Here is a 26,708-nt window from a genome sequence, read left to right as displayed (position 1 = left end):
TTCAAACCAAAAACATAATGTGCAATTTTTAATTATAACTTTTCCTGTCCTGCAGTACTATCATTGGAGGAGATACAATATTCAGACTTTTGTAAGAAATTATTCTAGTGTAGGAAGGTGGAAAGAGAGAAAATTATTATCCTATTAGACTAATGAGCAAGCTGTTAGGCGGTTATTGAAGGACGGAGTGTGCTGATCACTTGAATTACCATCTAAGGAAGTGATTAATCTCTTAGTGGACTGATGCCCCAGTAAGGATCCTGGGGTTTTTTTCTGTTTGTAACAGACAAGCTCCCCCCACACTCTTTTTAGTTTTGCTAAGCAGCAAGGAAAACCTTATTCTGAAACCTCATTCGACCAAAGTCAATGGAGCAACCGTACTCTACCTGGACTTACTGAAAACCAAACATATATATAAAAACCCTATAAAGAGTGAATCCAGAGTTATTTCAGTTTTCTTTTGTTGTTTTTGAGGTATCCTTACTCTGATAACCTAAAATGGACAGTGGCAAGCAGAAGGCAGGTAGAACACCTCTTATCCAGGCCAGTTCCCCTCTGACAGGCTCCTCACAGAGCTGTGTGTTGTGTAACGTGTGCTTGAAGTAAAGCTAACCAGTCAGAGTTTGTATGGACAGCTTCCCATTTTGCAAAAGAAGCATTTGAGAATGAAGACAACTTGTGAACATTATTCTTTTTGCATCCTTTTCTCAGCAGACAAGGAAAGGAACCATATGGATGGGGTGAGCTCCAGCCAGCACCGCAGCATTCTGTGTTTGCATAAACAGTCATATATGCAACTCAATTTCCTTGCCAGCAAATGTGCAAACACCCAGTTTGTGGGGACTAAACCTGCCTCAGCAGAAGAGAGACCCTTTCCCTCTCCCCCACTGTGCATAAGGAGAGCAGATGTCCCCTGTGCAGTCATCTTGGATGATGGCAAGCTGAACAAAGCCATGGTGCCGGCCCTTGCTCACTGGAGATGGCTGGTGAAGGAACAAGGACACGTCAACAACCAAAAGGTTGGAGAAGCTTTAGAGTTATGGAGAAAGCATCAGCTTTTTCAGCCTCAGCAGCGGGGCCCTGACAGCTCTCTAGGCTTCAGTAACTTAAAAGCTGCAACCCAACCCTAAATTACAGGCAGAGCTCTGGTGAGCTCCTCTGGATGCTAAGAGCGGCCTGGAGAGGAACACATGCAAAACACAAAACCTCCACAGTCTCTGTCCTGGACCTCCAAGCATGTATTTAACTATTATTTACCATTTAATCATGTCATTACTCTCTAATTTACTTGACAATGTGTTTTCCTCTCATTAAAACTGTTGCAATGATCTCTGCCAAAATTCTACCCACCAGTGTTCCGTGCTCCTTCCCTGTGGCTCCTCCGTGACTATTTGATTAATTTTCATTGATATTTTTCCAACAATAGCATCTAAAATTAACTGGGTCAGTTTTTACATAACTTCCTGAGTCACCAGGCTACGTGTCCTAAATAAATATGTCCATACAGGAGTCAAATGATAATTTACCCTTACAGCACTAGCAGGGGCTGGGGTATTTAACAAAGTTTGTATTCTATGATAAGAGAACATATTTTATTCTCAGCTCTTAATTCAGGACCTTTTATTCAATCAAAACTTCATTTGGATGAAGTCAGAGACTTGACTCAGTTGGCAGGACATGGCCTTGAGTGAGGGGGAAAAGGAGATTTTAACGCCAAATACATTCTTATGAAAAACATCTTCCAAATGGCTGAAATTACAAATGTTAGTGCTGAGGTACCTGAATTTAAATGGTGCATTTGGCCTCCAGGCATTAGCTGCTGATTTCTTGCTTTTAATACAGGAGAAGGAAGCTCAGTAACACTTCAAATTACATGTCTCAAGCAGGCATTTAATTTATATTAAATTAGACAGTAATTGTATGTTAAATAAATACCAATAGTCTCAGGAACACATTTTTATGGAATAACAATTTATGTAATAGATGTTTTTATTGCATGCCTGTTAGGGCTACAGTAATATGTTTTTCTTAATTAGCTGCTCTTTAGCTGTTACACAGAACATAACTTACTAAATCTCAATATATATTCAAGGCTACATAGGATACCTCTTTGAAAGTCAAATACTGCAAACCTGTCTTGCTACAGGAAGAAGTGACCTTGCAATGCTCAGTAAGATGGTATTTTCAACTCAATTGAGATATGGATGTATCTAAATGTGCCATACAGTCCATAGCATTTGCTTAGTCCTTCATGAGGGAGGAACTTTTGTACCTTCACCACACAAGGCAGCACTGACCACCAGGCAAAATGTTTCTTAGAGAAAACATATGGAGGAAGAACATCCCCCCCACCCCCACAAACTTTCCTCTCAATTAATTAATGGCAAAAATAAAAGGATGGCATTTCTTTTGTAACTTGCATTATCAAGCTTTAGCTATTCTGCACCCTCCAGGAAAGGTCACGGTAATGTACAAAATAATGATGAATCTTTTACAACTTTTAAAGTGCTGTTATGTGGATTCAGAGCGAAAATATTCAACCACAGATTTCAGCTGCCAAAGTCAAAGCAGGGACCTTTGGATATTCCCAAAACAGGCAGGCTGTTTTTCAGCTCTGCTCTCACTAGCTCCTTGCTCTGTGCCTTCCTTTCTTCTCCATTTCCTTACATTTCCTTAACGTCTTCCCCTTCTTACAGCTGGCCCAAGTAATAATTTTTTCACTGTCCTGCTATCCTTCCCCTCTTTTTTTAATTTTGCTTCCTATTTAGAAAATTCTTTACTAAGTGAAGTCAGACAGGATGCAAGATGATCCATTCAACAGAGATCTTCCCTGGTTTTTCAAGAGCAAGTAGTTGTTCTGCATCAGAAGGCAGAAGCCAGAAGAGGGAAGCTGTAGGACTTCATACAGCAAGGTGGTATTTCAGAGTCTTGGATTCAGATCTCCCTGAAAAAGGCTGTTGCTTCATCTGTGAGGTGAGGGGATTCTCCATGAAGTTTGGAGAGCTTTTACTTTTTTCTTTTTTCCTGGAGACTAAAAACCCTTAAAAAAGATTCTGTGGAGATAGACTAATCAGACTAATAATTATCTGTGAAAATCTGTCCCACATACTGTGAAATCTGCCAAGCTGATAGAGCATGTGGTATTACTGTTATCATAATAACTTCTTCCAAATCTGATCAAGTTGCCTGATTAAACTGATATACAATATATGCATCTGATCTTACATGTTACAGATGATTATATCTCCAATTCTGAGTCTAGACTCAGTAAGGGGTTGGCTAGAAAACAAGACATCTGATAAAAAAATAATTCAAAGTATGAGGAATTTGTTTCTAATCCCTGCTGGAATGAAAATCAGATACTACTATTGACTATCCAAATAAATCAGTAAGCTTGATTAAGTTTGGAGAAGTTTATTATAATGCTACTGCCTATAAAATCAACTTGACACATTTTTAAAATATGTGGGGCAAAGTTTCTGCTGTTATACATGAATAGCTGAAATGTGGGCACTGAGTTATAACTGAAAACAATCTGATGGGAAGATCTAGCCTTATTTCTTTTTCTAACTGATGAAAAGCCAAGTCAGTTAATGCTGAATTGACCTAGGAGGCTAACACAAAGGATCTGACTTAAACCCCATCACTCAGAAGCTAAGAACTGACTGCCATTTTCTGAAGATGGTCTAATATATCCTGCCAAGAAAATCAACATGGACTAAAGGACCTTTCCAACTTATACAGTTTCTCAGAGCATACAAATTAAGGTTCTCACTATATTTTCAGTCATTTACTGATCCTACCATATCAACATATCAGATTAAATTAAATGTTCATTCTTTAGCCAGTGTTAATCAGAATATGCCATTATCTAAAGACCTAGCCTCCAGATGTGGACCATTCATCATTCCAAGGCTAGTGACATGCATACAATAAGCACATCAGGGAGAGGTTCTTGTAGGTGGATAGACTTGAAGTAAACACTCTATTTCCTGACCAATTTGGCAACAAGTTTCCTGGTGAACTCAGTATTAGTATCAGAGGTCTAGTGCCCCTCAGGATTTGGATCACATTGTTTAATAAACATAATTTTATGAAATCAGAAGGGAATAAGGCACTGCGTTTCTAAGGGATTACTGTACATCTCATACAGTTATTCACTTTCCCTCTGGCCCTGTGCCTGTTAACCCCACCTGACACATGCTATAATCACCCAGAAATGCACTGCCTGTCACCACCTATTGAAAAGGTAATGTGTAAAACTCGCTAGAGGAAATGGTATTGAAACTAGGTTTGGGGTCTGACTCCTTACAGTCTTCTGTTTAATTGCAATTTCCAAGTAAAATACATTGAGCAACTTTCTATTATGTTGTTCTGTTACAAAAATGTGTAAGAATTAAGGATGTGATTTCAACCCAGACAACAGTCCTTATGTACCTTTTCATACTATTTAAAGGACACAAAAATGCCATGAAATGGTGGCATTGTAAAAGCAGCTGTAGCTACCATTTGAATGACATAGGTGACTCTTTCCAACCTTCTCCATGAATAGAGAAGTTATGTCAGAACCTTGTCAGTCATGTTATTACACAGCAGAGTTTGCAGGAGCCTTAACCTGCTGGGAGCACAAGAAAAGGTGGTAAGGACCTGCACAGGCTTCAGATGAAGGCAGGACTGATGCCTCTTTGTTGTCATGCACAACAGGTGGAAATACATAGAAGACATTTTTATTTTCTGGTCTCTTTGTTTCCACAGAAATTCTACCACACCACCTCCCTCTGCACCACCCCCTCCCCCCCACAAATCCCCCAAGAAATACATATAAGAATAAAATATTTTCTTAGCATTTTGAATACCTCATCCCTGTCTTTCCAGTTGTCCAACATACAGTTGTTTGAAAGAGTCTTTCTGTGAGATCCTGCAGCCAAGTGGTGACCCACCAATGACTGCTTGAGAATTAGTGGTTCAGAAGCCTTATGGAACTCTTTACTCAGTGCTTTTCTACCTTTTCTTAGAGAAAGTTAAAGCAATAAACTAACATGGGTAAAAGATGCCTTCAGGTGTCTGAGCAGTCAAGGAGTACTACTTTCTGGATTTTCTCAGAGTGAGGAGCACAATCACTTCTGATTCTTCAGGATACATATATAAACAAATTACTACTGTCTCTGCTGTTACCATTGCATGACAGCAGTATTAAGGGAAGCTGGAAAACCTAAAATAAATGGTAATCTTCATTGAACAATAGAAACATCAAGACAAACAATGGTATTTCTGTGCTGCACTCAGACCTAAATCCAACTAACTAGTGTCAAGGTAATTTGAGGACTCCAGATGTTGTTGCAGCTGCAACAGTCATCTTAGTCATTCTCCTTTAAAGTGGGAAGTTCACAACAGGGCAAAAACCATTCCTTCCACATTGAGATACTGTTTCTTCAGCAGCAACAGTTATTTCTTCTTCAAGGGAAAACAGCACATCAGCTTTTTTAGCTGGAGTCATTGAAAATCTACTACCAGAATAGCTACTGTTTCTCCCTCCAGAGTTTTAGCAGCTAGAAGTAAAATAACCTGCTGCAATTGCTCAAAGTTCTCTAGTGGCTCTAGAATCTTAGCAAACAAGGTAAATAAAATTGCAACATCAGGATTGAATTTAGTCTTTGCCCCGATGAAAGCTGAAGAGCCACAGTAGCTGAGAGTTTGGGCAAAAATTATCCAAATTTCATAGCAAAGCCACTTAGAAACCATAGAAAAGAAAGGCATTCAACCGTGTCACTACAAATAAATAGAGATAAACAGGAAGAAATATAAAATTCAGAACAGTTCCACTCACTAGAATGTGAAGTGGTCACTCTGGCAGAGGACTAACTTTTTAGTCCTTCTCAGTTTTGGCCAAATTGCTGATTTAATTTCATAAAATAAAAGGCCATGGACCACAGTTGCAGCATATTCTTACTGTTTTAACCTAGATTTCAGTGCCAAAAATCTATGTTAGGAGGAATTAATTATTTAGTAAAATTAATTACCCAAGAGAGATAAAGATGAAAGGAAAAAAGGGACATAAGAGAATTGGGAAAAGGACAAAAGTGTTTGTTTGGTAAATAAAATAGACTATTATTACAAAAGAGGACATATAAATATACTTGTGGCTAATAAACAATAAAGGCATGGAAGAATAAGCAAGAAAAAAAATGAATGTCAAGGAAACAGATTTTCTTATAACCATCAGAAAGGGTCAGAAAGTAAAAAGAGCAGAGTAAGTTTATGGTCTTATTTTTACAAGGGGATGCAGAGCATTTTGAACTTTCCCCAGGGATACACTTTTGTATCCTTTATTTGCAGAGAAAGGTGAGACACTGCCCCAGTAATATTAACATGGAAATCATTCAGTGAACTCTGGATTTCTCAGTGATAAGTTGCTAACTAAAAAGAGATTTAAACACAGGCAGCTGGCACAGTGCTGGGTGACAGGTTTGTATGTGTGGCTAAAGGTGTTAGTGATAACACTCAAAGCAATGAAAACATTGAAATAAGCAGGTACTTGACTACAGGCTGGTCTCCCTAGGAACAATTAAATCTCTTGCTATTTATTCTGACATACTACCATTCTGTCAGACAAAATCCGAAGTAACCCAATGGCTGCAACGGATTTATATTTCTGGAACTGTGATCAAAACTTGGTCTATTAAAACCAGACTGTTTTATTCTCTTCATTATAGTAAAGTAAGTTTAGAAATTGTGAACTAAATACACATTAAAGCTCAAATGCATATTTGGAGATTCACATTTTATCAATTAGAACAGAAATTTTAAGTGAATGCATAAGTTTCCTGAACTCATCTGGACTTGAGGAACCAATAGCAGTTGCTCCTTCCAACCCTTTAGCTATTTATATATCTTCCCAGACCATGCCTTTTTCTAATGGGTGATCACAAATGAACTCAAACTACCTTTCCATAAATACAAATCCTTAGTAGCAGTGGAAAAGGTGGCTTCTATCTCTTTCCCAGGTGATGTATAACTCTATCTCAAGCTGATAAGCCTTGGCATATACCTAGTCCAACCTAGAACAGCTCAAAGTCTGGCCTGGAAGTCTTTTTAGCAAAGAGAACAAACAAAGAAATTTCTCTTCTTTTCCTTGTACCCAATGTGAACACAAACAGTAAATTTTTGTATTTATCATAACTCTTGCAAGGACTGAATGCTCAGATCTCAGAAGAAAACACGTCTGAAGACAAGTGCTTGCACACAGATAAACAAAAAAAGCCATTTCCAAATTTAAGATTATTTTTGGCAGTGATAGTCATTAACAAAAAACATTTATTTAGTGCTAAAATCTATACAAATCAGAGCAAGATCTGGATGTTGTCTATTCAAAAGGTGTGAAATCCAACACATGTAGCCAGCAGGTCTGATATAGGTGTGATTGAGCAGGTGTGTGGTTGCAGGAGGGGAAGGTTGTAAAAAAACATTTTTTGTCTTCCTATCCTGTTTCAGATGCCCAAGAATCAGGCAGTAATAGTCCTTATGAACCCTTCAGGCTTGGATTTTTTTTACTTCTTGCATATTCTGCACTGGGTCTTCCTGTAGCCTCACTATGTCTGGAAACGCTCAAGGGAATTTGCTTTGACATGACTATTACCTATTCTGTGGGACTACTATATAATGCAGGCAAATAAATATTTACATCAGAGTTTGGCTCAATTTTCTGGCTGTGTCTTTTAATAAGTGACCTGATAGCTGATGCTACACATTGGAAGATAGAAAAATTTTTTAAAAAATTGATTTAATGTGAAATTAAGAAAGAAATTTAGGGTACCACAGTGCCATGTTTTTTTATCAACCACAGAACTTGTTGGGTTTTAAGGTTGCTTTTAATTGTTGGAAAGTGGATAACAGAAAAAAAACTGATATAAAGAGGACAGGTAGAGGAACACTTATTTCCTATAGTTTTTAGCTTTAGGCAGAAATTAAGCAGTTAGCATTCACTGCTGTCTTATGGTTAAAACCCAAACTTGTCTCTCTCTAGGCAGAGAAAAGCAAAGGTCCAGAATAGTAGATGTTCATTTAATTAACATCTCTATCTTACAGCATATGCAAAAGGGGTCCATTGTGCAAGCAATCATAAATCTCTCTTGGTCTAACTTCAGAGCAATTGACCTTACAACCCAAAAAATGATCCATTGTGCATAGGTTTTGTATGCAATTTCTAGATTTACTGTTCCAAAGAAGGAGTGTGTAAACAATTTCAGGCAAGACTGAAGTGAGCAACTCATTCATCCTGCATATGGATAAATGTTTGTGCCAAACTGGAAAGCTTGTTCTGGAAAGAGTCTCTACTGATGCTACTTTCAGTGGCTCCAGATTCAAATTTTTCATTTATTTGATTTTATGTGCTGATACTATCTTAATTAGGAATGAAATGAGGAGAAGAGAAATGACAGGTTTTAGCAGTTCATAGGATAGTAGAGAGTATTATCGGGAAAGGTAGTGACACTTTGCCAGTCCAAGAGTATTCCTTTGGCAGTCATCAAATGACTGCCACCAATAAAAAATTCTGAAGACCTCATCAAGAAAAAGGCAGAAGCAGAAATATAGACAATATAAATGTAACTTCTACTTGTTTCCACTATAACTGTGCAGTCTTAAATTCTTGATATTTCTTTTTTCTATAAACAAAATTTCAGGCCACATCTTGAAAAGTTCAATATGAAAAGCACACGTATAACTTCCATACATGTGCTCTGGGTGACATCTATATGGAAACAGTGATGAATCCTTCTCTTGATGAAACACTGTAAAGCCTTTATTACAAAATTTATCAAAACAAAAAAAAAAGTGTTATCTATATGAGCAGTGCTCATTAAAAATCTCAAAGTAACTGGCTCCAAGATGAATTTTGGCAAACTGAATTCCACATGTTGGAGAGGCAACTTTAGCACTTAGTATACACCAAAAAATCTGCAATGAACCCTGAGAGACTCTTTTGGGGTTAGCTACTCCTGGAGAGCTCTGGAACTCTTGAGTCAGCCTCTGGAGGCAATCTCAGGGATCTGGGCTTTGAGTTGAGATACCAGGGTGAGGTGATTAAAGCTGGGGCAGCACAGAGTATGTCGAACTCCCTAGGATGTGATCCCTGTCCTTCTATTACATCCAAGTATGGTCAACCTTTTATACAGCAACAGAACTGATCAAAGTAATAGTAAATTAATAGGTCAGGTAGTGCAGCCCTGTTCCATGTTTGTAACACTGTTTGTAAACATATGTTAGTATTTGCCAGATGTTATGTTCAGCACACTGCATATTTTGACTTCCTAGTTTTAATTATCTATTTCTTACTAGTGCTCATAAAATGACATCCTACAGTATCTGCTCTCTTAATGTCTAACTGAAGGAACTGAACAGAACAGAGAAAGAAATAAATAATATAAAATGATAACAAGTAAATAACCAGTTCTCTTGATCACACAAATATCCAGGAACCTTTGCAAAGAAATACCATTCCTCAGACTTAAATAGGAACATAAATTAGAGCTGGTGACTATTTCTTAATAAGAATTGGAAAAAGAACAGTAGCAGGGATGGGATGAATGAGTCCTAAACGTAAAAGAAATGTTTATGGAAAAGAACAGCATTTGCGTTCCTATTTGCCTGGGCCACTTGCCCCTTTTGTAACCTGATAAAACAAGTGAGTCAATACAAATCAAGATGACTTAGTGGAAGAACAGCAAATGGCCATTGTAAAAGTAGAGGCCAGAGGAAAAGGGACGCCACAAAGACCCCAGTCATGCAATTTCTTTGCAAGCAGATTTAATGGGTGTGCTGTGGCCAGACACCTTTAGAGTCAGACATGCCATTTCTAAGAGAAAACAGAAAGATCCTACAAAAAGTAGGTAAATGAAAAAGGAATGCTAACTCAACATGTTAAAAAGTTCATATTTTGAAAAGAAAATAGTAAAAAACTTACACTAACTATTTTTCATGAGAAGACATTCGTTCTACCACCATTTTTATGTGATAGACCAGAAATGCTATTCTTTCCTTCACAGATACACTGCCTTGTTTTCATCAATTTACCCTGACTGTAAAGGAGCCTTCCAGAAAACAGTGAATAAACTGAAAAATTATGCAGTCCATACCGATGATCTGACAAATCACTGGAAAGTTTCATTTTCCCCCTCGCCTGTCTGACAAAACTGCAAGACAGCCAAATACAGGTGTTCAGATATGTTCAGACAACACTCTTTTTTCTTTCTCTTTTTAATATAATATTTTGTCCTTTACTCTGGTGAAAACATTATGGTTGGTAAAGTAAGATCAATCAATAATTCTAATTTTTTAAAGTCTTTAAAGCAATTTTTTGAGAAATATGGTAGTTTAGACAGCACATTTATTTAGTTTTAATTTTTGTGCTGTCATACATCAGCACTGAAGTCCTGATTTAGAACACATGCAGCGTGCCTTTGAAGTTTTTGGCTGTTTTTTAACAATGGCAAAAAAAGATATAAAAAAATTAAACAGCACCAGAAAAAAAAATCATAAAACAGAGCTTTTGTGCTCTTGATTTATATATTGTTTTTTATGTCTGTTTAAAAAAAAAAGCTTTATTCTCAATAATCTTTCATGGGAAGCTTTGCTCTGACATACTTTCATCTAAGCCTTTTCTTCTGTGCTGACCTTTCTTCTTTCTATCCCCCCAAGTCTCTGAATCTTTCTAATATCTTTCCCATTCAGTAGCAAAATGAGTTTATTGGAATTCTTATGAAAACCAAAAGAGTAGAAATTGTGCAAGTGATATGCTAAATTGATTTTTTTTTTTATGAAAGTAATAAATATTCCAAGTAAACAGGACCTCCAAATAAAACAGCTATTTTCTTCTGGCGCTCATTTGACTCCCCTTCTGGGCTGTGTGTGTGCACTGGTACATGTCATCGTCTTTTTGGCCAAGTTGCACAACGCTGCTTCTCTTCCAAGGAAATGCATGAAAGCTGAGAGTTGCCATTGTTCATTTTTATCCAATGTGTTGTAATGAACATGAGCCAATGCCATATTTATTTGTTCTGTGGCCAGCTTCTTCCTGGCTTTTTTTTTCTCTCCCTTTCAGCTCAAGGACCAAACTGTTGAAACAACAACAAAAACACCACAATTTGCTTTATAGTCTTTCTTCTCCTTGGGGTCTTCCATTCCTTGGAAAATTTTAGTGCATTTGTAGTGTTATTTAAATATACCAACACCAGGTGATGCAAAGAAGGATTTTAATTGCAGTTTACCTGAAAAACAGTTTCTAGATCGACCAATCAAATCCTGAAGGTGTCCAGAGGTTTGAAGAGTATTAACCCCTCCCTGCCATAATTCTTAATTGTCAGCACAAATATATGTGTGCACATTACCAATCTGTATGTGTAGAAGGGTAAGTGCAGGGTATTTATGATGGCTGAAAGAGCTGGAGAAGCAACTCTAGCAGAAAGCTTAACACCTGCATGCTGGGAGTTTGCTAGGGATGTCCTCACTCACTGTATCTCTTTCCTCACATTCAACATCATGTATCCATATCTGCACCCCTTCTAAACTACTGCTTACTGCTAACAGTGACATGACAGCTGCCTCAGAGGGGAAAGTTCATTTTTTGTTACAGATCATTCATGTGCTAGGGCAAAATAACAAAACCAACACAATCAACAGAATCTTCTATCACCAACACTGACAGCTGAATTTATGTAAAAATGGTTTTTCCCAGCAAAGTGTAGTAGTAAACTTACTTCAAAGACACCTCTGAGTTCTACAATCACTCTTAAATCTATGTAAAGAACTTGTGTAAAAATTTTTCTTAATATTGAAGATTCTGCAGCTCATTTTATTTTTAGGGAATTTAACTACCCATTTTAGCAACTTGATCTGTATTAAAAGAAGTGTCATTTATAATTTCATTCAATTTCATATTCAATTGAAGACCTTTCTACATATTGAAAATGGATGGGGAAAATCCCTTGATTTTAATATTTATCAAGATTCTTCTTCCCAATCTTTAAGTAAGGAAAAGTTAGCTGTCTTGTTTCTGCTACTCCTCCAGTCTATTTACTACTCAGTAGGAAGAGAGGAATATCCCCAAGATCTGTTGCAGCAATTTTCTCAAAAGATGGTCTTTTTGGGATTAAACAGCTCTCTATACTGCCTGTCATGGACAAATCTGGACTTAATAAGATGTTTAATGTCCAGAAAGCCAAATTTTGAGAGAGAAAGTTCATTTATGGTTCCAAAAGACTATTTACACCCAGGCAGATAAAATATGCTTTCATCTACCAAGGTCATGCATTGTGAATACAGCGTGCTTAGTGAGAAGCTCCTCAGGTAAATATGAAATTAAAGATGAATGCATTTTAGTTAAGTAATCTATGCTTCTGTTAGTGCCTCAATAAAAATTACTCTTGGAAGAGATTTTGTAGGTTATGGAGACCTTCTTTCAAATCCTAGTATTATTTAAGTAAGTTTTAATACTAATATTATCATACAATATTAAGTATATCAATCATATACTTTTTAGGAAATTATTTAGAAAGTATTTTCCATATAAGAATACTACCTAATATATGTCTAACAATCATTCAAATTTCCAGCTAACAGGGGTATTTTTATACATAAACCATGGAAATTATATAGAAATTATGTTTGCTCTACTTACAGTAGATTTAGTCCTATTAGCATGTAACAATAATAATAATAATAATAATATTTTTAGCTTTGAATTAATGTCTAGTATCATTTCCTGATTCATAAAAGTTGAAAAGAATTGTATACACAGGGAATTTCAATGCCAAATTTGCTCCATTAAACCCAGTGATACTTCCTCAGACTACACAAAATATTTGTTATCCTACCAACCTACTGTACACCTTGCTTTCTTTGTCTAAGACATAAATCATCTGCTCTTTAAAGCTCAGTACTTAGTTCAATCTCTCCTAACACCCTTTTAGTTCAGTGTCCTCTTCCCTTGAATATACTGGCACTTCTCTGCTAATAACATGACAAAAACTTGGTAAGTGGTATGCATTTACCAGGGTGGCTTTTAGATATCCTAGAAAAAGAAGGGAATTTGACCATTTGTCCTGGTGTTTTAGAAGTTAAACAACCTGGTCAAAAGAACCATTCCAGCTCAGATGTCTGATGTCCAGCCTTCCCATCCTCACACCTGGGATTTCCCAGGCTGAAACACTGGAAAATGTCCTCCTCCATGAAGAATTAATTTGCTGCTCTCAAGCCCTTTCTTTGAGATTAACAGTTGATGTATGTCTAAACAGTGCTGCCATAAATGTCAATATTGCTTCAAAAATGAGACATGTGAAAGAGGGAAACTATTGCCTACTTAGGAGAGATAAACTGAAGCAAATGAAAATAAAATCTCAAGAGACATGTTTCAATCTCCACAGACCAATCTCCCAAAGGCAGTAAGTGGTAAAAGTCACTGAGCTGAAACTAACACAGAAGGAAGAGTTCCGTGACATACCAATATAATTATAATAAATTTGGTCAGGAAATATTCCTCTAGTAATGAGAGGTCTTTCAGCTGCACTTATTTCATTTTATGTTTATTTCTGAGTCTACTAATTGTAGATCAGTTTTCTTAAAAGCTAAGGAAACATTCAGAGGAAATCAAAATATTTTACAGATTCTCTTTCTTTCACTAGTTTTAATAAACTAAAAGCAGGTACTGAGAAAGGACTGAGTGTTATCCAGTGGACTAAATTAGGTAGTTGAGCCATGATGACAAGAGGGATGGGCAAATTCTAAAGAAAAAAGCTACTCAAGACACAATTTTTGACATCTGGTTTATGATGCTCTAATTGTCAGTAGTCAGCCAAAGCCAAAAGACTGCTATTGTCTTTCAGATGAAATATATCTAGAACAGTGCTGACTGTTTACTAAACTAAATATATTCTCTCAGTTGCTTCCTGAAGTATATGCCCCACCTTAGAACAGAAGATTTTTTTTTTACTTTCTCTCTTAAAAATGCTGAGTTTAGGACTGACAAATTCTGATGGTTAGAGTACACCATGCTGAAGTGGTTATGCTGTAAATACCCTTGTTATGCTATAAGATGGCCAGTTCCGTTAAAATAAATTACAAAGTTTTCTTCCAATATAATGAAACCTAATAAAAAAAAAGTAGGTAAATAATTTAAAAGTATTTTAGAAAATTTATGCAAAAATACAAATGAATACTATCTTTCTTAGTTTTGCTTTCTTTTAGATATCTAATGCAAATTACAATAAGGAAAATCTTATTTTGTCTGAATGAAAGGCACATTTTATGTGCTAGGTTTTAATATTTTCTCCTTTTCTTTTCTTTTCTTTTCTTTTCTTTTCTTTTCTTTTCTTTTCTTTTCTTTTCTTTTCTTTTCTTTTCTTTTCTTTTCTTTTCTTTTCTTTTCTTTTCTTTTCTTTTCTTTTCTTTTCTTTTCATTTTCTTTTCTTTCATTTTCTTTTCCTTTTCTTTTTTCTTTTCTTTTTTCTTTTCTTTTTTCTTTTTTCCCTGCTCACCTTTTTTCTTTTTTTTCTTTCTTTTTCTTTTTTCTTTTTCTTTTTCTTTTTCTTTTTCTTTTTCTTTTTCTTTTTCTTTTTCTTTTTACTTTTTCTTTTTCTTTTTCTTTTTCTTTTTCTTTTTCTTTTTCTTTCTTTTCCTTTTTTTTCTTTTTCATTCTTTTTATTTTTATTCTTTTTGTTTCTCTTGATTTTCCAACTTCATAATGTCTGTGATAGAGTACTAAATTTAATCAGATTCAATTTCCAATTCTTTTTTGAAAGCACTACATAAAAACTTATCTTCATTAAGGGCTGCTGGGATTCCAGCACCACATAACTAATGAGAGAATTCAGTAGCTTCATGTCAAAGTGATGCCTCAAGTTCAAAGGGGACAAGGACATCCTGTTTGGTGTTTTGTTTCACTCAAGCCATTAAAACTGCACAGACCCTTTTAAGTGTTTTTTAAAAGTAATCTTCTTTACTCCCTATCAGTAACCTAAAACATTATAAAAATAGTGCTCATTTATATAATCTGCAAATTTGTAATGTGATTTGGAAAAGAAAACCTTCAGCAATTCTCAGTGAATTGGAAGAAAACTCCTGGTGGATGAAAACTACTTAAAGATCCCTTAAAGAACGTCAGCTTTTGTGACCGCAGTGTTTTTCTTCAAAAAGCATGCTGGGAAAATCCCAGAGGTGTCCACTGTGTGTGGGAATAGATGCACCCAAAAAGAGATAACAGAAAAAATTACATGGTTCAGGACATATGCACTGCCTTCATGTATGTTCTACATAGCTACCATTGGTGCAGTTAACACCACTAGAAAAATAATGTTACTCACACGGTGACATAAATACCACAATTATATTTGGATAACTAATTCCTTTGATGTAACACATTTATTAATTAAATTACAATTTTGAAACAGCATGGCATCACTTGATACATGGATTTTCTTTCCTGTTTTCCCCAGGATTTGATGCAGGTTTAAGAATGCTGCTTACTCAAATATTTAAGTGAATGAAAAATTATTTTGATCTGTTCATGCTGGCTTTGTAAATTTCGAAAAAAAATGGGTTCCACTCTGCCACTTTTACTTCTTTGCTAACATGCTTCTAAACACGACACTTAATTATGCCACTATTTCAAAGATGATTTGAAAAAATTTCTTGAAATTACTGGTAAATTTGTTAGGACACAGACCAGTCATATTGAAAAGCGATGTTACTGCAAAGATGTTCCTATAAGAACCATAAAAGATGCTACTATACCTTTCAGTGAAAACAAAGGATTTCTGAGACTACAGATATTATTTTTTTAATAAAAATAAAAATAGATACAAATAATAACAACTGGATTTGATCTTTTAGTCAGTACCTCTTCTCTATAAGAAAAAAAACAACAAGCCAATTAAAAATATTCTGTAATTTTTTCCAATGTTTTGGATAAATTAAACTTTTCAACAGGAATAAATAACAGTTTTGTTTATTTTAAGAAGAAATATATAAAAATTTTAAAAACAAAACAAACTTGGGAAGATATATACATTTTTTACTGAGATTTATATATATCTCAAATTTTAAATTGGTGATTTCTCTTGACAGCATATAAATACTATGCAAAGCAATTTAAGTTATTCTTTGCTAACCAACTTTGATTAATAAGAAGAAAAACTATGAACAAGAACAAACAAATTATGCCTGGCCCCAGTCATAAATAAAAACATAAAGTTTATGGCAATACATGTCAGTCATCTGGTTTCCATATAAATAAATCACTGAATTAATACCTGATGTTAATTAATCATATTAGGAAAATAATTTTGAAAGCTAGCACATTTAAAACTGAGATATTTCATTTAAGGACACATTCCACTATTAAATGGAACTGCTTTGGTTTTTTTTACTTTTAAAGAACACTAATATGTTTTAAGTAAGTAAAAACATTTAGAAAACAGCTCTCACAAACAAATTACTTCTGAATGGATGCAATGTCAGATATCAAAAAGAGAACCATTTTTTTTTACTGAGAGGAATTTAAGGAAAAGGGATAAGACTACGGATCAAAGAAAACAAATATGTTAATAATTTGCCATCATGAATAGAAAATACTAAGTAAGTGAATTTTTATTAACTAAAAATACTTTGTTGTTCTGGACAGTTATCTTATTTTAGTTTCTTCTTCCAAACAAAATCTTTCAAGATCTTTCCCTCAGTCCATTTCAGTGTACATGAATCATAATTGATGACAGGGAGAAAAGAATGAATCTGAAGCAAATAAGTTATTAGTAAATTCCCTTTAAATTGACATATTTTAAAATAGAAAAATTTGCATTTCTTTTCAATTTAATCCTAGAAGATTTCAGGAAGTATTAAAATAAAAGTAAAAGCATTCAAACAAAAGTTCTCATGTAAATACGCTTTTGAAGAGCTTTTAGCTTTTTTTTTTTTTTTACCATAATAATATTTACAATCTCTGTCCCTGTAAACATTACTGATTTTAGTAAATATTAATCAGGTTTGTGGGGTAATCTCAATCAACAGGACTGCTCAAAGTGAGTAAAGGGATTAGGATCTACATTCTTGCATTTCCAGAAATTTTATGGCAATTAGTTGGTATAAGCAAGAACAATTTCCTTGGAGACAGCCACCACCCCCACCCCACAAAACAACAAATGAAGGTAATAAAGTGCTGAAAAAAATTAGGGATTTTTTTTTCATATGCCAGTATTGGCAACTTGTATAATTTTATCGCAGACTTCATAGTATTCAGTGTTTGCATATAAAGCTATTATAATCAGGAGTTTGCAATTGAATTAGAATGTTTCATTGATAAAAAAATGGCTGCAGGGGAAAGCTTAAATGATGAAGGAAGATGTTCTGAGAGCTCCACAATAAAAGAAATCTGAGTAGCATTTTACTAACTCTTACAATAATTTTGAGGCCTGAAGCAGGGCTTTTTTAACTTCTAGAACTGGTAGTACTGATATTCTATTTCAACAATTAATAAGGTGTGGTTATGTGACTTTTTGAAACTACCACCATGAATTAATGTTTTGAGTTTAATCACATAGGTAAGCACAAAAATTTCCCTTTACCCACAAGTAATTAACTTACCTTTTATAGAACCTATTTCAATAACTTATTTTCTTTGTCACAATGATACCTTAAACATTATGTTTTAAATTTTATTTTATGTATTTGCTTGAGTAAAATATCTCAACACAACAGCAACTAAGACAATTTCTGGGATCAAAGCTAAAAATACCAAGAAAATCTCTTCAGATTACTGAAGAATTGCTGTTGCTGATACCAGTCAGACCTAAAGTGTACTTGATACTGGGATAGTGTGAAAAAGATGAGTTTGCAGACTGAAAAAACAGATGGCCCCTTATCACCCCATGGGGCTAAACACACAAGAGCAAACTTCAGAGACGCCTTACCTTTACCTTGTCTATCCCTATCAGGAGAGACTGTTATATTAAGGGTTATTGCCTCTCAAGCCCTCCCTGTGATCAGCTTTTGAAGTCCATGGCCAAGAGGCCAGTGTGAGAATATCACTTCAGATAAGAGGTGTTTGCTCTGTGAAATATTCAGGACAGGAATCCATGGAGCCCGTGATAGTTCAGCAGGGAACCACAAACTGCAGCTAATATCATTTAATCCCCTGTTGGTTTGAGAACTGCCCGCCATAAAAAGCATAACTGGCTGTTTATTTGTGCAGGCAAGAGATAACATCTTAAAGTTACAGTCTGCCTTAAGTAGTGGGGATGTGAAGCCCAAAGAAATGAACCATCCAAGCTCATAATCAAAATTGTGTGTGCTCTCTTCTTCTCTGCCTAATGAGATGTAAACATTTTGGCTGCTGTCTCTTTTGAAAGATATTAATCAATCTATTGGTTAGAAATCACAAAGGATAGTCGGTTTTCAAATTACATGCCTTCTTTTATAGCATTTTGAAGCTGTGAACAATATGTTAAAAATTTTCCCATGGCGCAACCAAGTAAATACTTGTGGCACATTTCTATTTATTACAGAGAATGGTTAAATTCTAAGACATAAATCATGCTCTTCTACTAAAGACTACAAATTCCCAAAGACAAGACTAATTCCCAATGCAACGATGCTATAAAAGATCAGACACTTTGTTATGCAGAAATCCACATTTGGAGATGTCTTTCAACAATGTTCTCTCAGGACCCAATCCTGTAAAAGGCACAGGCAAGTTGCTGAACATTGTGTCAAGCTCCATTACATTCAAAATGGCCCTAAAAACGTATATTTAATTTGCCCTATTTAAATTGTAATCTGATGTGATTAATACTGCCTAAATGAAAAAAATACTTTGTTCTTTCCTTTCTTCTACTAAATGACAGCCTCTTTGTTTCAATAAGGAAAAAGATTTTGTAAGTTTAATTTCAAAACTGAGAGAAGGTACAACCAATTTTACCTTTTTTGCATCCCTCACATAAGTTATTGTCATTAGCCAATGTTGCTACTGTAGCATGAAAGAAAAAACATCAAGAGGTAGGTGAAGAGATAAGAGAAGATGACCAAAGAGGGAAAATAATTCTTAATGGTTCTGTAGATTCTCTTTTTTTCCCATTGTAATCTATCCTCTGCCCTGTCCCCAGCAACTGCCCTAAATCAAGGAATAAAAGGAATGGGCACCTGATGCATTCTGCAGATGGATTGACACTGCATAGCTGAACATGCTGTACAGGTGGTTTTTCACTTGTACCAATTAGTTAACTAGCCAGCAGACAGATCTTCTCTTTGAGACACAGGAGTGGGAATGGAAATGGAAATCTCTCCTGGCTCATTTGCAGAAAGAAAGGCCAAGTAAAAGTGAAAAAGCAGGTGAAATCAATGCTTATTTATTAATATTTCTAATTTCACTCCCTTTCTGCTTAGGTAAGCCCTTTCTGGAAGGTACACCAGTTAGGCAGTATGGAAAACACTGGGCAATAACAAAATCAGTGCTAAGACTTCTGAATCCTTCAGATGAGTTTTATTGTCCAGTTAGACATGCATGCCCCAAAGTCTGAAGACGAGGATTTCCCTAGTCTCAGTAAATGAGGTGAATTATTCAGTTTTCTAATGGCTCAAGCCAATAGTCCACACCAATGACATATGCTTACTTGCCAGTATGTGAAAGCAGGTTCTTCAACGTTCTTCCACCAAAATATCAGAATTTTTCTGAATTTTTCCAAGCACTAATCCCTTTTTTAAATGAAATAATTAAAAAAAAAAGGACTTTTCCTCTTATATCTTCACATTTGCCTTTTTATGCTGTGTCCTAGAGGGGACACCAATTCTAATTTTATACAGTGAACTCCAATCTCTCTTCCACAGGAGCCAACAGACTACTCTTCCTCAGAGAACAAGATTTCTGAAATTTTCGGCATTTCATATTTACACATACATGTAAATGTGGTGTACAAGCCAATAATGTACCAGATCCTGGTGTCACTAACAAATAAATCACCGATATCTGTAACTGCAAAAGCAAATCTAAGGAGTACAAATGCAGGAGTAAATAAACATAAAAATTTAGGAGGCTGGGCAAACCAATGGCCATGTCCAAACCATAGGATATGATACAGCAATGGCTGCTGTGGGCTACAAGGAAAAAGGAACCAAAATGCTTTATTTCTTGCAGTGAATCCTATAAAATAGGAAAAATAGAAAATAATCCTATCTAAGGGTTGGTATCCAATTAATTTTTCGTTTATTTTGATGTCTTTTGGATCATACCAAACTACCATTTATTTAATTAGTATTCAAGAAATCACCCTAGAGAAAACCCAAGCTTTGCTTTCAGAAATGAATAACTGAAAGCAAAGTCTTGATGCTACACTTTCTTGCTGCCAGGCATGAGGTATCATGTAGTTACTAAGAGACAAAAGGGACAGAAAGAAAATACACTCCCCAGTGAAAAACTATCAATGATCAGTGCTCCAACCCATCTCCAATGCTGTTAGCTCTGAGTCAAAAGATGAATATCTATCCTGCTGGATAATCATTCTATAACCTCAAGTACCAGAAAGATAATCAAATAATGTAAAAACAAAAATCTCTGAACTCAGGAGAATTCAGAAAAGAAGGCAGCTGTGGCAACTGAAGTAATTTAACTGCATACTGCTACCATAAATTGTCCTGTGCAATCTCTTCCTTTGCTGCCTCTGGCACACATTGGTCCTTCCATAATTTGATTCAGCTTCAGTCTCTTCACTTTTCTGACTTTGTTTTCTGATGGGCTGATGATTTAATGCTCCATGTGTTTACAGAGAGATTGTCAAGAAGCTGACCTGGTAAGGTAAGCAATGGATGAGTCAGAAGGGGGAGTGGTGTGCAGCCACCCTTTAGTATGGCAAGGAGCTGCTCATAGCTATGCCAGCTATGAAACTGCAGTCAGAGCAGTCAGTGCCAGACTTACCAAGATCACAGCTTCTCCCTAGCTGAGTCAAAAAGACTTTCTTACTTGTGAAGAGATTAGATATGGCATTATAAAAGCCTGCAATGCTATTTTTAGAAAATCAAACTGTATTAAAAGAGCTACCAAGCTACTATTATTCTCTTTAGTCAGCTGTCAATTTGCAGGAGCTATTTTTTCCTGCTTTTCTTTAACATACACCTATTACATTAGCCCCAATAGTCCCAGTGAGGACTCTTAACTGGAGTCAAAAGTCAGAGAAGACTTTCAGAAAATCACAAGAAAGTGAAGTTCCTACCCAAAGATATTCTACCCAAAAAACTCACAGCCAGTCCAAAGCTGTTCAAGTCCAGTAGAGAGTAACAATATTATCTGGGGACTCCTTTAGAAACTAAGTACTTTCAGGAAAAAACAAGCAAACAAAACCCCAAAACAATGAACATATATAGCCTTTCAAGTACTTGAAATACTCAGAATAGTCACATAGAATGTTTTAGAAATACTGAAGCTGGCACATGGGAAACTATCCCTGAAACATATCTGAAGTACCAGGCTTTGACCCTGAGGAGTTCTGCATTTGAATTCAGTGATTAGCATTAGCCTTTGATCTGTTTCTAACCCACATGCTATGCACAAAACCCAGTGGGAAACTGAGAAGAATTCCAAGAGACAGTAGGACAGTTGTGAAGGCTCAAGAAAAAGATGAGTTGGGGAAGATGAAGCCTTTGGTGAAGCCTTCTGAGTGTGCTATGGCATACCTAATTGTAAGGATGCCAGCTATTTATGCCTCCTTTAAAACCTTCCAGTGACAGCTGGTACACCATGCTAGATCATTTGTTTCAGCAATGTGTCATCTCTTCATTACAACTGTGCCCATTGCTTCTGAATTTGCTTGTGCCAAGATGCTAGGTATTTTATCTCTTTATAGCATTTCATGTTACATTCAGAGATCTTTTTATCAAAACTCACTACTCCCAGTGGGAATTGGAACTGAAATGTCAAGAGAAAAGCAACAGGAAACCAACAGGCCTCCAAGTTCAACCTGGTTGCTCTTATTTGTATCCTGCAAAGTATCAGTTCCAGCCATGAGAAGAGATTCCTCACAGAAGAGCTGTTGGCAATGTGTAAGTCATCAGTCTTTCTTACACATTAATATCTACCACTTATGCTGACATATCCTTTGGAAATAACCTGGGCTCATGAGAAGGGAAACTGCTAATAACATCAGCACTTTTTTCATTGGTCCCGCTTGAATGGAGTGTGTTACAACATAATGCGAGTTTTGATAGGTTAAGAGAGTTATTGCAATTTTCTCAAATAAAAACATTAAAAGTTGCAAATCAGCTTAGATAGAATCAGTTATATTCTAGGTACTGGATCAACTTTTCATTACAAATTTGGCATTACAGAAGACAAATATTCCAACAGACAAAATATCATTTACTCCTTAAATGCCCACAGTGTTATCCTTTCCTACTGCTAATTGCTGATTCTATTTTGCACTCTGGTGTCAAATAGCATCTTTGGAATAGGAGAGTAAAACAACAGGAAAACTCTAGTAAATCATCATAGCCCTTAACAAATGAACTGCTTCAGGAAGTTAAGTACCTTGGAAAAGGTCTTCATTCTTGCTTGACACTTCTCTATTTACTTTATTCTTTATATGGAATGGTCACGATTTAATGAGCAATTATGTAGAATATTTACTTGAACAGTAAAGTGATCTCAGTGGCTTTAGTGCAAGCATTATTCTAAGGGCTGTTCTATAAAACAAAGAGAAAGTACTTCACCTCAGGATAATGTTACATGGAGATCTTCAGCCAGCAGAGCTAGATTTGAAAACAGTTCCCTTACAAGATCTAACAATTTGCAAATTTATGATCAGATCCGACAGATCTTCTTCAGATTGTTCACTACACAAAATTCAAATTGTGTGATAATACAATAGGTTTTAGCAGAAAATGTAAAAATTAACTGTAAAATAAAGCACAAAGTGTGTCAGTTCTATCTTCAGTAGATCTATCTAAGGATCATCAGGATAACAGGGGAGAGCATATTCCTACTCTTTAAGCATATCCTTACTATTCTAAATATAAAATCCCTTTATTCCCTTCTTCTACCACTATTTTTCTTATATTTTTTTGTCAATAAAACTTATTACTCCAGTAAAAAAGTGAATTTGATAAAAATATGTTTTGATAATACATGTTAAATGGTGCTGATATTTTGTGTTATCTTATTGAAAATAAATTCTAATAATAAAAAGAAACCATTGGACGAGTCAGGAACTGAGACGTTTTCCTCTGACCTGATTATATTTTACAATAAAATCAAAGAACTTTTACAGTCTCTGATCTAAGCAAAGAGGTCCCAAACACTTCAATAGTTACTCTACATAAATCTGTGTATGAGAGTTCCAGCTGCTACACCCACCTTCACCTTACATCTTGGGGAGCCGCTTAGCCAAGCAACAGGGACAGAGCCATGCGAGTACTGAAGATGGACACTGCAAAAGGCATTCCTGGCATTCCTCTATTTCAGCTAACCAAGTTAAACTTCAGCCATTACAGAAGGCACACAGAAAGCAAAATCTAAGATAATTTGCCTGAATATTCCTGACAGAACATATCAGGTGTTAGAGAAGCTCCTGAGCAAGAGTTGGCACCTTTAACTGGTGCAAGACCCTGGGCCAAGAGGACTACCAGGGAAGTTTAACATGATCTTTGCTTCACTTTCTTCTCTTTGTGTTTTGATGTTAAACTTGGTGCAGTTCCCATAGCATAATGCCACAGGCAAGGCAGTGTCTGTGAGTAAAGATAATATTTTTAGCAGACAGAAATTTTTATTTGGAAAAACAAAGTTCTTTTCTGACACAAACCCCTTTTGAGGGGGGAAGACCTTCTTCAGGGCAAAGCGATTGTGAATTCAAAAGTGTACCTGTTTCTAATTATGCTAGGTAGCCTTTCATCAGTGTTGTCAATAAAGCTTGCCTTTCCTTACTAAGATATTAGGAATGTAGCTTGTACCAAAGGACTGAGAACTTCCCAGCAGCAACAAGTTCTGCCATATGCCACCAGTCATATCAAATCTTTGAAGCCCTTTTTGTTCTTAAAATAATATAAAATCCATCACAAAGTTTGTGCACATGGGTTGAGTATATATTTCAAGATGTGTATGTGTATGTAGGTGTATTATGCAAGCACCTTTTGAAATCATAGCACTTCATTAAGAGAGAGGATTGGCACAAAGAGCTAAGATAAAGCAAAACGTGCCTGTGAAATCCTCAAAGCTGGGGTTGAAACAAATGTTTTACTTAATGTTCATTCTCAATTCTACATTGCACCAAACAAATCTGTTTCACAGACAGGTAAAATATTAGTCAAATATTGCTTAGTTTAGTGAAAACTAATCAACAGATGATAAGGAGAAATTGCAAAGCCGCTTTGTAAAAATAGGGAAAGTGATCTGAAAAGTGCAATAAGGTAGGAAAGATTAAAACTTCTCTTCCAATCTTCTTTTTAACACTATCTCTTTTTTTTTTTGATGAACCATTAGTGATTTCATTACCTAATACAACTAGAGATAAATTAGGAAGTGAGATATCTCCAAGCTCTGCTATCATCACTGATCTCAGTTGGCCAGATTCCACTCTACAACCTTCTAGAGTTGAGTGTCACCTCACTGTGATAAATCCTGACAGGCACAACAGACTCAAAGATTTAAAATCAGCAAATATATATAAATGATTATTTTGTTGCTGATATGTTTCTTTACTAATGAGAAATGGCAAGTCCTCAGTAAATAAGATTGAATGATAATCTAGAAAAAAATTAAAATTCTGGGTTAAAGCAGATTATAGTTTACATTTCTCAAACTGTGCAGATTCATTACCAGATCATTTTTTGTTGAATGTAATTGCCTGCTATTCTATATGGTTACTCCAAGGCTGTAATTAGTTTAATTAGTTCAATCTACTATCTTCATCCAATGATTTTTACTTTATAACTTGGGACAATTGATTAGTCAATAAATTTAAATTTTTTCTCTTAGATTGTACTCTGATGGAAAGACATAAAAAATTCATTACCAAGTATCTAGTGGCTTCTAAATGCTCTTTGAGAGCAAGGTTAGTAGCTAAGGATCTATCTTCTCTCCTTTGATTTCAATCTCTCTCTAATTTGTAAAGCTTGTATTAAATCACAGAAATCAGAAAATTCTATGTATTAAGTATACACAAAGTGCTAAAGATTTATAAAGAAAGAATATTTACAGGTTCAGCTTTACTTGTTGGCATACAATTTCTAATTATTACAAACCAATTATATTAAAACTTTGCACAAGTATCTATTTTAATGTTCAATATGAAAGTTTCTCTTTGGACCTTTTTTTTAATAGAATGTTCATTTTCCTACATACCACATATCGTATGTTATGTTCTAAAATAGAATGGTGGAATGTGAAGAATTTTATTTTGGGGAAATAATAAATTCCTTTGGCTCAGTAAAAAGGGCTTTATTCATCCCTCAGGTGCATGATCATTATCTGAGTCTATCTAGGCTTTTCTCTTAATTTAAACAAGAGCCACCTACACTGGTTTTTGGGGGTTTTTTTGTCTACTACTTCTGCATATGTGTCTTCAAGCAAAACAATCACAAATCACCATTTTTTGCTTACAGACACATATGCAGAAGTAGTGTGCAGCCTCTTAAATTAGAAAATGTATAAGATTTCTTTTAAAAAGTTATGATGAGTTAATTAATTAATGAATGAAAATTAACACTAATTCTAATGTCAGACAGCTTTTCTTTGCTGCAATTTCTAGTTAAATTGTTGAAGTTGCTATGCAGAATATTATATATGCCAAAGCATCTTGCATCCTTAAGGGATACGTAGAATACCTTCTCAGCAGCTAAATACAGATAGTTATACAATGGTTCTCAACACAATATCTAATGTAGTACCAGCTGAAAGTTCACCTCCCTGCCAAACAAACTCATGGGATGGTGCCACTGACCAGGAACCACACATGGAAAAAAACAGTGAGTAAATTGCTCACTTCTTCCTGCAAAATGTTTTACTAATAATCATAATACACAGGGAAATTATATGCAAACATGCACACTGCTGGCTATGTTTCTTTCCTCTCCCATGTAACCACTGCATTAACCTGAAAGGCTGTGCTAAAACTCAATATGCCTAACTTGGAGCCAGAGGGATATTCCAATTCCAGCCCATTTGTGCATTAGCACCTGTGTAAGAGTCTCTGGGTAGACCCCTGCACTGCTCTCTCCATTCTCTCGTTACAGCACACCCCTATGGACACTCACTCTGTTCCTCCATCACTTTCAGGGAAGCCTGTTTAGCATGCAGTAAAAATTAAAATAAAAAATATGCATATCCACCCTGAATCTCCTGAGCTATACAACAGCTTTGGTCCATTGATCTGCAACAAAAGGCAGAGGTTAGAAGGACAAAATTGTCTTAACTGGAGTCCATTTCTGCAGTGTTTTAAACACCATTAAGTCTCATTGACTTCTCCAGACTTTCCCAAGGCATTTGCCTTGACCAACCTAGCAGCAGAGGTCCATATTTAATAGGTATCGAAGTGATATTATAGACTGAATATACTGAATAAAAGTAGATATACTGAAGAAAATTATTCACATCACTGCTTTAGGAAACCATTTTGTGTCATCCCATGTAAAGAAATTGATATAAAGCAATGGTACATTGCACATTCTGTACAGAGAGTTACTACATC

At 35.6% G+C, this 26,708-nt stretch overlaps 1 protein-coding gene across 12 annotated transcripts in view; it reads right to left on the bottom strand.

Moving 5' to 3' along the window:
* HDAC9 (histone deacetylase 9) overlaps positions 1-26,708 on the bottom strand; it is a 454,940-nt gene that overhangs the window by 33,146 nt on the left and 395,086 nt on the right. The gene's annotated exons all lie outside the window — the stretch shown is intronic.

This window comes from Melospiza georgiana, chromosome 1 (assembly GCF_028018845.1).
Source record: "Melospiza georgiana isolate bMelGeo1 chromosome 1, bMelGeo1.pri, whole genome shotgun sequence".
Lineage (NCBI taxonomy): Eukaryota > Metazoa > Chordata > Aves > Passeriformes > Passerellidae > Melospiza > Melospiza georgiana.
The sequence above is the reverse complement of the archived record's forward strand: the minus strand, read 5'-3'. Positions and strand labels throughout refer to the sequence as shown.